Below are 13,471 nucleotides of genomic sequence, written 5' to 3' on the forward strand. Positions count from 1 at the left end.
TCAAGTGCTCGTTACGTCAGTTATAGGTTCTGGTAGTGGTCTAAACGGTCCTTTTCAGGGCCCCCATATTGTGCAAACGGAGCTGTTTTCTGAATGCGGCACCTCGTGTCTCTGTAAAAAGTTCACAGGAAAGACCCAGCAAAGGTATGTGGTCCCCAACTTGGATATCGAGTGTTATGATTCAAATAAAAATTGTTCTTGCTTATTTCGCGACTGTGATCCCAATAAATGCCGCCGTTGCAGTCGTCCCGCGGTTACCGCGGTGCTGTTGCTTGCTCAATCGCTGTCAGCGTGTCTCAGCTTCGTCGTCTTTGCTAGCGGCGCACCGGCGGAGGCGGTTGGTCTGACACACCGCGTTCGGCTTTGGCTAGCAGACGGCGTTCGTAAAATGGCGTCAGCTGCTGCTGGCTTCACGCGGCGGCACCGTGCGTGCTTCCAGTCATTCGGCGTTCATTGCCATGGTGACGGCGAGGAAACCAGACGAACTTTATGTTGCGGACGGACGCTGCGGCGCAGCGATACCAAATACCAAAGGCCCTTCCGGCATGATTTCCAATGATCGGAAGGCGAACAAAAAGAGTTCGAAATAAAGACTTAAAGGGGTACTCTTTAGGTTTTTTCATTGTCTCCGATTTGCTTGAAATTTTGCTAAACTAACCAACAAACATCGCGAAGATAGTATCCCAAATATTAGGTCAAAATACTGTTTTTTTTTTTTTTTGCAAAGTTATTGAATTTACAGTTTTGGTCCTCACCGTGTTTTTCAAACTGAAAGTCTCTACTGGCAACAATGAAAAAGTGACGTCAGTGGAAGGCAGGGGTTCACTCTTTTGGCTGTAGATTTTGTTTTAAACTGATTCGAAGCCGTTTCATTGTGTCAAATGAATGCTTGGGAAGCTCGCTGCAGTACCCGCGCTCCAGCACGGAACAAATGATTGGCATATTCTATTTTTTGGGTGGTTGCTCGACTGGCAAGCCTGCCTGCCACTGACGTCACGGCACTGAAAAGTGCGCGTATATTTGAACGTTAGTTTTTGCATCATTTTCATTTGCCGATTTCACAATGCCTATTATGAATTTCGCGATTCTAAATAGCATACCGGAGAGAGTAAAGGCCGGGAAGTCAGAAAATATAGTTAGTTGAGGTAGCTCAAAAAATCGATGGAGTACCGCTTTAACGCAGAATGTTCCGTTTCTCCAGCCCCTCATAGTTTAATGAGACTTGCACGAAAAACATGCTTTTAGACTGGAGTTTGGAGAAAGTTTTTAGAGCGCAGCTCTTAGGCGCCCGTTCACGTCTTGAGCGGCGTCGCCGTCGCCGTAACCGCGCGGTGCATTATGGGTAATTTTCCCCGCTAAATCTAGCGGAAAATCTGCCCGCTAAATCTAATGGAAAAATTTCCCCGCTAAATTTAGCGGAAAAATGCTCCCTCGAAATCTAGCGGAAAAATTTCCCCGCTAAATCTAGCGGAAAAATTTCCCCACTAAATCTAGCGGAGAAATTTTTCCGCTAAATCTAGCGAAAAAATTCCCTCTGCTAAATCTAGCGAATAATTTCCCCGCTATATCTAGCGGAAAAATGCCCCGCTAAATCTAGCGGAAAAATTTCCCTGCTAAATTTAGCGTAAAAATTTCCCAGCTAGATCTATCGGAAACATTTCCCCGCTACATTTAGCGGAAAAATTTCCCCGCTTAATCTAGTGGAAAAATTTCCCCGCTAAATCTAGCGGAAAAATTTCCCACTACATCTTGCTGAAAAATGTTCCCGCTAAATGTGGCGGAAAAATTTCCCCGCTAAAACTAGCGGAAAAATTTCTTCGCTAAATCAAGCGGGAAAATTTCCCCGCTAAATTTAGCAGAAAACTTTCCCCGCTAAATCTAGCGGAAAAACGTCCCCGCTAAATCTAGCGGAAAAGCTTCCCCGCTAAATCTAGCGGAAAAAATTTCCCCGTTAAATCTAGCGGAAAAAATTCCCCGCTAAATCTAGTGGAAAAATTTCTCTGGGCCTTACGTGACCCCCGAGGTCACGTGACCCCCGTGGACACATGACACCCCTAACGTCACGTGACCTTGGGGAGGGGGTCATGTGACCCCACTAAGGTCACGTGACCTCTGGTCACGTGGCCACCCCCCCCCCCCCCCCCGAGAACACGTGAACCTCAGTACCCTTCTCTCCTCCTTCTCAAGAGCTGCGCTCTAATTGGGCGCTACGGGGAGTTGTAAACGGCTTTCATTTTTTAGAGCGGACCTCTTAGGGGCCCGTTTCCGGCTTGGGCGGCGTCGCCGTCGCCGTAACCGCGCGGTGCATTATGGGTAAATTTCCCCGATAAATATAGCGGAAAAAAGTCCCCGCTAAATCTATCGGAAAAATTTCCCCGCTAAATCTGGTGGAAAACGTTTCCCGCTTAATCTAGTCAAAAAATTTCCCCGCTAAATCTAGCGGAAAATTTTCCCCGCTAAATCTAGTGGGCAATTTTCCCCGCTAAATTTAGCGGAAAAATTTCTCGGCTAAATCTAGCGGAAAAATTTCCCCACTAAATCTAACGAAAATATTTCCCCGCTAAATCTAGCGGAAAAATTGCCGCGGATATTAGCGGAAAATTCCCCCGCTGAATCTAGCGGAAAATTTTCCCCACTATATATAGCGGAAAAATATCCCCGCTAAATCTAGCGGAAAAATTTCCCCACTAAATCTAGCGGGAAAATTTGCCCGCTAAATCTAGCAGAATTTTTTTTTTGCTAAACTAACAAAAAAATGTCCGCGCTAAATCTAGCGGATAATTTCCCGCTAAATCTAGCGGAAAACTTTTCCCGCTAAATATAGCAATACAGTTTCCCCGCTATATCTAGCAGAAAAATTTCCCCTCTAAATCTAGTGAAAAAATTTTTCCGCTATATCTAGCACAAAAGTTACCCCACTAAATCTAGCGGAAAACTTTCCCCGTAAATCTAGCGGGATTATATCCCCGCTAAATCTAGCCTAAAAATATCCCCGCTACATCTAGTGGAAAAATTTCCCCACTAAATGTAAAGAAAAATTTCCCCGCTAAATCTAGCGGAAAATTTCCGCACTGAATCTAGCGAAAATGTTACCCCGCTACATCTAGCGGAAAAATTTTCCCGCTAAATCCAGCAAAAAAATTTCTTGCTGAATCTAGCGAAAAAATTTCCCCGCAAAATCAAGCGGAAAAATTTCCCTGCTAAATCTAGCCGAAACTTTTCTCGCGGGGGGGGGGTCACGTGGCCCCCTGAGGTCACGTGACTCCTCCCCAGGTCATGTCACGTGACGTCCCCCCCCCCCCTTTCCGAGGTCACGTGACCCTCCCCCCCCCCCCCCCCCCCCCCGAGAACACATGACCCTCAGTACCCTTCCCTCCTCCTCCTAAAGAGCTGCACTCTAATTCGGCATTACAGGAAGTTGAAATGGCTTTCAGTTTTTAGAGCACTGCTCTTTGGCGCCCGTTCCCGGCTCGAGCGGCGTCGCCGTCGGCGTAACCGCGAGTAACCCTCGTAACCCTCGTGAGGGTTACCTTCATGAGGGTCACGAGGTTACCCTCACGAGGGTTATGAGAGTTACCCTCATGAGGGTCACGAGAGTTGCCCTCACCAGGATTACTAGGGTTACCCTCACGAGGGTCACGTGACCTGGGGATAACGCCCCAAGGTCACGTGACCACCCGTTGACGTCATCGGTATCCGCATCGTGATCGTCACTGATGGCGTCATCTGTGACGTCACTGAGGACGTCATCAGCATCGTGATGTGGCCCCAGGACACGTGACCCCCCCGACGTCACGTGACACCCCAAGGTCACGTGACTTCCACAAGGTCACGTGACCCCCCCCGCCCCCCGAGGTCACTTGACCCACCCCCCCAGCACCCTTCCCTCCTCCTCCTCAAGAGCTATGCTCTAATTCGGCATTACAGGGAGTTGTAAACGTCTTTTATTGTTTCCCTAAGGTCTTTTTTACATGGGTTTAAAAGTATCAATGTGCCTCAATGTCTACCAACTCGCACAATCAGCGCACATTTTATTCAGATGCAATAACTTCAGCATAAAATATTGAGTCGTCACACTCATTAAGAAATATGACTTGAGATATCGGAAGTGCGGAATAAAAGTGGAAACAGTTCCTTTGTGAATGAATACCACATGTGTTTGATGAACATGAGTTACGCGACACGTCCGGTAGTCGTGGCAAAATAGCTCGCGTGGGAAAAATAGCATCGTGAACAAGAACTAAATATTTATTGACTCGTTCAACAATAGCATCTCTGCAAAAAAAAGGCATGTACGAAAAAAAAAATTGTGGTGGCTTAGCTCGGCTATGCCAGGATATACGTAGCGTGAGCTTATGCTCACAAAACGAGAGGCGGTATCAAGCGGCTCCGGTGCAGTGTCAGGCTTGGCTACTGCGCAACGGAGGCGCACAGCTGGGCAGGCGCCGCTGACAGTGGTCGGCCGCGGTTATGACGTCACTCCTCTGTAATGCGCAGACCGGCGAGGCGGGCGCGGTGGCGGCTTCGCATGGCTCTCATAATGAGCCGTGCTCATTATGCGAGCCGCGCTCATTTTGTGTGCTCATTATGCGGAGCGCGCGGCGCCGTGCGTCGTGCTCATTATGCGGAGCTCCGCCGCCACGCGCTCCACATAATGAGCACGGCTCTCATAATGAGCACGGCTCATCATGAAGGCCTCGCGACACTGCTCAACCTCGGCCAGTGTAGCTAACGCTACAAAAGAACTCCAATGACACATATGGCCAGCTCGGATGCCTCGCTTTGATAAGAAATTCGTATCTTCTTACGTAGCCCTCAAAAGATTCCCATAGACCTATCGCTAAATTACCCAAGCATCAAGGAGAACGCAGGGATTGGTGTTCAACGCGCCGCTTGTGCTGGCCTCCAGCAGTAGTAAATCTTCTAAAGCAAATGCCTAAAACAAATGTCATGTTGCACGCGTGTTCGTCAACGGTTTACTTTGGGAACACTGTACTTTGAGTATTTACTTCGAGAATTTTATATGTGGAAGGCGTGCGCGTGCGTTTTGCGTGGAACACCAATCCCTGTATTCTCCTTGATGCTTGGGTAATTTAGCAGTAGGTATACACCTTTGCAAGTGGGATCCCGGCTTAACCTCGAACCGCGCGCCAAGGTGAGGCGGACCTACTCTCCAGCCAGGACGTTCGCTGGTTGTCGTACAATGTTGCCAAGCGTCTCTCGCCGAAGCGTACACCACTGAGCGCAGAAAGAAATTTAAAAAAAAATAATTATAAAACGTACACGTGTCGTCTTCGACAGCGAAATGGCAAGGACAATTAAATAAAATGCCTAAAGCGGTAACAAATGGAAAATTTTCAAAAAGATCGAAAGTCTCAAGGCGCTCTCTTCAGAATGCGCCAAAAGTCGCATGGCCTTTGCATCAACGATGGCTGCGCTCGCGGCAGCTCTGGCTTCCACAACATGCAGGAACAGAGGCTGCGATCGTTATAAAGTCAGCTCCAACCCTGAAAGATGCCCCGTCCTACAATATGTGACGCTACGATTCTGTGTGGATACCTCCTCCTGCGTTCCGAGACAGTAAGTGTGCCGCTAACGTTGGCTAACGTAAGCCATCGGCGATGCAGCAAATGGCACCATCTTGTCATCGCGCACCCCAGTGACGTGCCCCTGGCGCACCCCAGCATGTGCGGAAACGGTACGGGGCGCCAGCATCGCTCAAAATGGCTGCGCACAGGAGCCTTTCTTGCAAACGTGTATAGACAATTGCAAGCATGGCGCCTTGACTGGTGCCCTATGAGTGCAAGCACGTGCAGCTTGCGCGTGAACATAGCTTTGGCAAGCTTAACATTGCACGGGCTTGTCCACACGAGCAGAGACATGGCGGCGGTCAGTGGCTTTGCTTGCAATCGTCTATATTAAAATGGGGCTCAGCAAGCGCGCGCGCAAGCTGCTACCAGTAGCGAGCTTCCTCGCGCCGCACGCCTCGAGCGAGCCATGACAGAAGTGACCGCTTTCAGCGCACTGAAGGCCGGTTCTCACATGCCGCGAAGCGCTGATGCAGCGCTGCTCACGTGTCGTCAGCTACTTATCGTTTGCCGTGAGCAACAGTTTTGACGGTGCAATACAAAGCTGGAGATGGCCCCCATCAGCACGCGCTTAGCGCAAGGTCAGCTTTAAAAACATTTTTTTTAAACAGCGTACATAGAAAAAGGATGTCATAAAACGATATTACAATCGAGAAGAAAAATTTTAAAGCTATATTTATGGCGCTATGCGAATTTGTAGTTGGCGCCCGTGGTCGCCGCGGAAAAGTGGCCCTTACTTATCACGTGGTGCTTGCGCTCTTTCGGAAGCTTCCTAATGCCTCTAAAAGTTACTTATTTATCTTTGTTTGAAGTAAAACAAAAAACGAAGATTAATAAGTAACTTTTAGAGCCAAAAAGAAACGCCCGAAAAAGCGCAGGCAGACGTGATAGACCTGTGCGCTGGTCAGATGACGGCGGCGGCGCCCGAAGCAGATGAACTTGTGCGACGGCGGTGACGGCGGCGTGGAGAAACACGTTGAAGCGGCGTCGCGCAACGATCAGCGTGCGGCGACGACGTGACTTTGCGGCGGCGGCGACGCAGCGCGGCGGCGCGCGGGCCTATCACGTGACAAGCGGCGGCTCCCGCGGGCGCCAACTACAAATTCGTTTTGCGCCGTAAATATAGCTCTTACTTTTTTTTTTTCGTTGTAAATTCGATTTATAATATTCTTTTTCCATCTAGCCCGTTTAAAAAAAGTTTTTTTCCTTTGCATGTGTCCCTTATGAGGCGCAATGTCGAAGCTTGGGAAGCGCCGAGCGAGGGACGTATACAGATTGTAGTAGGTCACACAACCTCGCCCCTAGGCTCACGTCCAGGCGGTTCAGCCTATATCGAGAGCTGCGCGCTCCTCTGTTCGTATTTCATTTTTCCCTGACATAAGGGTACATCAACGAACGAGGCAAAAATAGGAACAATGGCTACGGAGCAAGAAGTGAATTAGTAATCGCAATTTTAAAATCAGCAGCATCAGTTATTGAGACTGTGGGTGCGGGTAGGCGACTCTAATCCTTTGAGGTTTGGGGACGAAAAGAGGCATTTAATGAGGCGGTGTTAGAATGGGGGATGCCTACCTTTAGCCGGTGATTGATGACGTTAATTCTGGCGAAAAAGACATAAGCGAGATAATTTTTTACAATAAGAGAGGTTAGGTATGACCGAGTAATGGTGTCCCGATGACCGGGGGACTGTCGCCATCGAAGCCCGTGGCTCTAATTAAGTTTGTGAGTTTAAAACAGAGAACAAAGAGCGAACGAAGTTCGGTCAATACAGACACCCAAAACCGGGGAAGCCTCTCATCCGGGACTTTCACTCTTTGTAACGACCCAGCGAGGGGGAAAGCGCCGGTGGTTCTTTCCCCTTCTCTCTCTTTCACCCTCTTCCAGTAAAACGGTCTATATCCTGATATTGCTGGTACTTTATTTATTTAAATTATAGGCTAAAGTTCGCTCCATTAAAAACTACCTTCAGTTCTACACGCAGATTTGTTTGTGTTGCCCTAACCAGCGTTGAGCCGGAACCGAAACATAATTTTTAACGGAACCGGCTAAAATAACGCAATGGCAGAAGCAAAAAAAGGAAAAAAAATACAGCTTTCTCCTTCTGAACTCGCAATCAGAACGAGCAAGCCACTATATATGTCGATAATTATATACCGTCAGGGATCATTATAGTCACGCGGAGCCAATAGGCGATATGCGAAATTTAGAGCGCCATCTAGTAGCGCGCCGAGAACTACGTCCGCCATCGTGTTAGTGGCGAGAAAACGAAACCAGAGACCCGACCGGCAAAGACCCCATGTAAACAAGCGACCGCGCTTCGTGCGAGAGATGCAATGCCAACGCGTTGCTGCGTTCCGCTGCGGATACAGCGATAAACCTTTGATTCGTGCGTGACGTGAACGCAAATGTGAACAGGGTTCACCATTTTTCCTTGTTTTTGTTGGTTACTTGAGAGGCAGCTTTTGACAAAAACAATCGGTGACAACGTGAAGAAACATGCGGACGTTATCGCGCGGCGTGAAGCCATTTACAACTACTGAACTGGGCCTTAATATTTCACGAAGTTCTACCGAAATTGTTTATCACCTTTTTTTCTTCTATGTGCGTTGTAGTGTCGGCCTGCTTTGCTCTTGATGCGCTCGCAGCTCAATGCATGCAGACGAGACCAAGGCTGTTAAGCGAGGCAAAAAGATGGCAGTTTTAATAATCTACGCCACCAATCATAAATGAAGATGCGTTTGGTTAACAGTGGTATGGTCAGGTTCATCGCAGTGGCTAAAACGTCGATGTCGACGGCGGCAAAAACTTATGTTGCGGACAGTATACCGCTAAACAGTACTGCCTCAAGCGTATTCGCGTCGAAAAAATAATTAAAAGTGTTCTCAAAGATGAAAGACATGACGGCCTAGTACTTTCGGAGGCCTGTGCACACGCTGGCGACAACAAGCTTTCACAGCGAAGGCGTAGGACTTCGTCTGCTGCTTTGACGAGGTTGTCCCCAGCGTGCGCAGGCCTCCGAGAGTTTTATCAGACAGTTGCGGTAGGTTGTTTAAACTGTTCGTCCACATAATATGGTCAGAAGGCGGAAAACAGTTCCTGCGCCATCGCACATTGCCCGTACGGCTGTCTTTGATGCCTGCACCGTGCTTCGGTACCGACGACGCTTGCCAACATTAAAATGGCGACGTTCTCAGTGTTGTCAGACCACAAAGCAATTTCGCATAAGGTCTATTGTGCGGTGCCCACAACCTCCAGAGCTGTTCAGTCCTGCTCGCGTGGTACCTCGCCACTTAAGTTGCTACATCCACTCTCGGACACGGTGTATTGGATCAATATGAGTTCTACGTAAAAAGACCCACAGAAACGCAACATTTATGACCACATCTGTCCGCACGTTCAAAGTGAATTTAATAAGCTTTTATAGTCTTTTCAAAAATGCATTTTTAAATGCGGAAATAAATGGTTACATAACATTATTAGCAAAACAGCGGCAAAACAACATTATAAAAAAAATTTTTAACGGACTTAAAAAAAACCAAAACGAGTTTATTAAGAATAAAAGTTTTATTTCCGATACAAAACTTCTCTTTGGCACTGTTTGCAAGGTTTGCAGTGCTTGAAGTTTGCTTTACTTTAACGCGGGATTTGGTCTGTATATCACTACCTTCCGGAAGGTAACAAAAAAAACAACAAAACTCAGGCGCTAGATTGAAAAGAGGATGACTATAAAAAATGAAAGAGGTTTACAACACTCTGTAACGCCGAATTAGAGCGCAGCTGTTGAGAAGGAGGAGGAGGGAAGGGTACTGAGGGGAGGGTATACCCCTCCTCTTCCTCCTCCTCCTTCAGCTCTTCCTCCCCTAATCCTTGAAGCTCCCCTCCTCACATCCCCCTCCCTCCTCTCCTCCTCCTTATCCCTCCTCCTCCCCCTGCTTCCTCCTCCCCTTCCCCTCCTCCTTCTCTCCTCCTCCTGCTCCCCCTTCCCTCCTCCTCCTGCCCGCGCATTGCATCACGGGAAATGTCCCATAATGCACCGTGCGGGACCCTCGTGACATCACACGTGACATCTCGAGTGACGTCACGAGGGTCCCGCGCGGTGCATTATGGGACATTTCTTATAATGCACCGCGCGGTTACGGCGACGCCGACGCCGCTTAAAGGGGCCCTGCAAGGACTTTTTACTGTTTTTTAATTTGCACCGAACCTGAGCGCACTGAACGTAGTAACATAGTGAAACTTTTCTTTTCGCGAAATTCGCTTTATTTGAAAAGTTATAGGCAATTTAGAGTTACAAAAACGAGCAAAAAATAACCTCCTTCATGACGTCGTAGGTCCTGGCTTGAGTGGCCGTTAACTAGAGGAGGAATAGTGGGCTCATCGAGCGCTCACGGCCGCCGCACTCCGTGTCGACGGCGCCAGAGGGCGCCACTAAAGCATGTTCTGGATAGGCTGCATGCAGCGGGCAGCCAAAGCGGCTTTCGTTGCGTTTGCTGCGCGATTAAACACTAATTTGGCATGACACTTCATTGGCCACAAACGACAGCAAACACGGGGTAAAGATCAGTTCAGAATGGGTGCCACTTCGCGCTGCCATACCGCGAAACGGCCAAACCGCAAGACAAAGCCTCTCTCCGAGGGCCTTCGGAACGCTCGGAGCCGGTTGGATCCTCCTGTCCATACGACTACAGCGCCACCGCGTACATCCGGGATTTTCCCGTGTCGGCACCTTATCCCACTACTCCTTTCTAGTATGCGCCGCCTTTTCCACCGCTTGGCGGCGGGTATGTTGACGGGTCATTTCTTGTTTCCGTAATTTATAAACTGCATTTCTTTCTTTTTTTTCATTTATAATAGTGAACAAAAACTACTTTTATAAATAATTGAAACGGTTCGCGCCACTTATATTTTGTATTTCGACCAAAAAGAAGTTTTTAGTGGCTCTGACCAGTAGTAAGCCCAGGACCAAAGACGTCACATTTTGCGCGCTTTCGGTACCGCGGTTCGCCCTCGTCGGTGGAGGAGGTTTCCGTGTCGTCCGGTTAAAATATGGCGCACTGATATTTAGCTACTCTTTCCGTGCCCGCTGGCTTGCCCGAACCCCAAGAGACGTGGAAACCGCATAAAAGGTAGACGCTTAAATATGATTGCAGGGCCCCTTTAAGCCGGAAACGGGCTCCTAAGAGCTGCGCTCTAAAACACGATACCCGCTCAAGCAACACGGATTTTGGCCGTGCATTGGCCAATGGCTGGCGATGTTCTTTTGGCCGATGGCCAAAGAGTGGCCATACATCGTCCAATTTTTGGCCGATAACTGATGGCCAGGGGCCAATGGCCAGAGAAAGGCCAGTCATTGGCCAATGGCTGGCCACTGTCTGGCTACTGACCAACCAGCCATTAGCCAATGATTGGCTAAATCTGTGCTGCTCGGCGAGTTTTGGAAGGAGACTTATCAATAAAAAGAGGCTAAAGAGTTATTTCACCGTTCGATCGCCATCTGAACGTCTATTGTGTCAGTGCCGAATTTCAATAAGGTGGCGGTAAAGATTGCATAAATACAAACGAGGGCGTCAGAATGGCGATTGGGGCGATAGAATGTTGTTAAGATGTTCGTAGAATGGCGGTAGCTATTTAGCAATGACTTTTAGCAATGACTGGCTTTTAGCAATGACACACAATTTTGGATTTCATTGGAACAGTGATACAGAAAACTGACGCTGGAAATTTATTTGCTAGTGAATACAGACCTTTCGAATCAGCTAGGCTAGAAACCATTGCAAAAATAAAACACGTGTGCAAGTAGCAATGATCGTCCCTAATGGATAAAGTGAGCACTGTTTGTCAGAGCACGGTTTCTCAAAAGAAGGGCGGAGTTTAAACACCTCATCACTCAGTTACGGCTCGATGTTGAGCTGGGACCTGTTCTTTTATCTCATCGGCGCCACCGAAGAGAAGTTCGGATTTCTTCAAGATCAGGAGAAGCTTCGCGACCCCCGGCTACCTCTGGCGGGATGGCAACAGATAGTTTGGGAAACACAACCGAGGCTTGTCGAACAATTGATTTGAGCAGCTGCTGGCTAGAACGGGTATATTCGACGTTTACACCAAAAACAATGTCAAATTCTAATATACAGCGAGCAATCTATTAGGAAAATGTTGTGAAAAGTGGTATCGGACTAGCCTGACTTAAGGTGCGACCACACCGTGCATGACGTTTTGGGGCTTTTTTGACGGCTTATAACTTTCTTTCTATGTATCTTACAATTATAAAGTAAATGTCAAAATAAAGAGATGTTTTTAACAATACTTTAATGTCTCGTTGTTACGATTATGTTTAGTTGTTAGTTAATTATTCAGCTCTTAATATTCCACAGTCTCTAATATTGACAAAATGATTTCTCGAGTTATAACGCCCCATCGCCCACGATATTTTACGTGAGCGTTCGGTTGGATGTAATAAATTAAAAAAGTAAACAACGAACTGTACAGATAATGTATATTTTAAAATTAAAAAATAAAGCTTAAAATGGTATTATTTTATGGCGCTATAAAAACGGAATCACGTCAACTAATCAAAATAACGAGGCATTAAATTATGAAGCAATCTTCAATATTACATTTTCGAGAACCTCCATATGATATAATAGACGTTAAGAATCTTATAAGACCTCAAACTTTTCCCATTCAGTTACGGCAAATTGTAGTTTCCTAATATAAAATGCAGATGGCGACACGTGTTCAAGAACAGCTTGAGGTGCATTTTCCGTCGTGTGCCGCTTGGAACGCCACGTGAAAGACAGAAAAAGCGCCAGATGTCAGGGTGTCAGATGCCTGGATGCCCGCCGTGAGCGAGCCGGAGATGTGAGAACCACAAGCGCGAGGCTGCGGGTTCAGCACTGCTACTTTTGCGCGCGCTCTACTGTGCGTCAGTACACATGCCCGACGCGATCCAAATGAAATGGGCGGCATGAAACGTATTTTGCCATTTCAGATTCCGCCATGTATGGGAAAACATTTTAATGTTTTTATCAATTGCAAAAATTCTTTTCGCAATCAACCTATGCTTGACAGAATTGTTTGACTATATTTTGTTATACAAACTATCTCGGTGGCTCTTGAGTGGCAATGATGTTAAAACAAAACACAAAGCATTCAATTGTCTCAGTGTCTCTGAGCCAACGCGCTGGCCCATGAGTCGATATTTGTCGGGGTTAAATACCTGCCGAGGCGCCCGCATTCCGACGGAGGCCAATCTGAGATTTCGGTTGCACGTCAAATGGCAGCTAGTCAAAAGAAACCCGCAATTATTTTAGATGCGGAGCATCTCTTGCTCGGGTCTACGTCCCGCGGCGTCGTAGTCCGCACTCACACTACGCATTCGCAACTCTCCTCCTTCCCTCTCTTCAACAGCTCCGCGTTACTCTCTCCGCTCTCTCTCTACCAGCTGCGTGCACTTCGCATGCGTTCGCTTCTACTCACACCGCGCGCGCATGCGCAACTCTCCCCCTCTATTCTCCTCTCCTTCAAGTGTGAATATAAGCAGCGGTAGCGCGCTGCGCGCGTTCAGTTCACCGCTGTTGACTCCACTTCACTCCGTTCTTCCGATGAAGTATGATGGAAGCAACAGTCCCGTCAGTTAGTGGGTTGGCGCAAGCAAGCGTCAGCACCACCTCACAAACTTACAGCAACGCTACGTCCACTGAAGACAAAGCTGCGCAGCGAAGGGCACGCGACGCTGAGCGCAAACGCTTGAAGCGAGCGGCAGACCAAAGCAATACGCAGACACACATTCTTTCATGCACATTGGCGACTTTAATGTCAACGTCATGAAGAGCCATTGGATAGTTGAGTACATGTCAGCCCACCACTCGCTGCAACACGTATCA

Source organism: Ixodes scapularis, unplaced genomic scaffold (genome assembly GCF_016920785.2).
Source record: "Ixodes scapularis isolate PalLabHiFi unplaced genomic scaffold, ASM1692078v2 PGA_scaffold0__279_contigs__length_252992795, whole genome shotgun sequence".
Taxonomy (NCBI): domain Eukaryota; kingdom Metazoa; phylum Arthropoda; class Arachnida; order Ixodida; family Ixodidae; genus Ixodes; species Ixodes scapularis.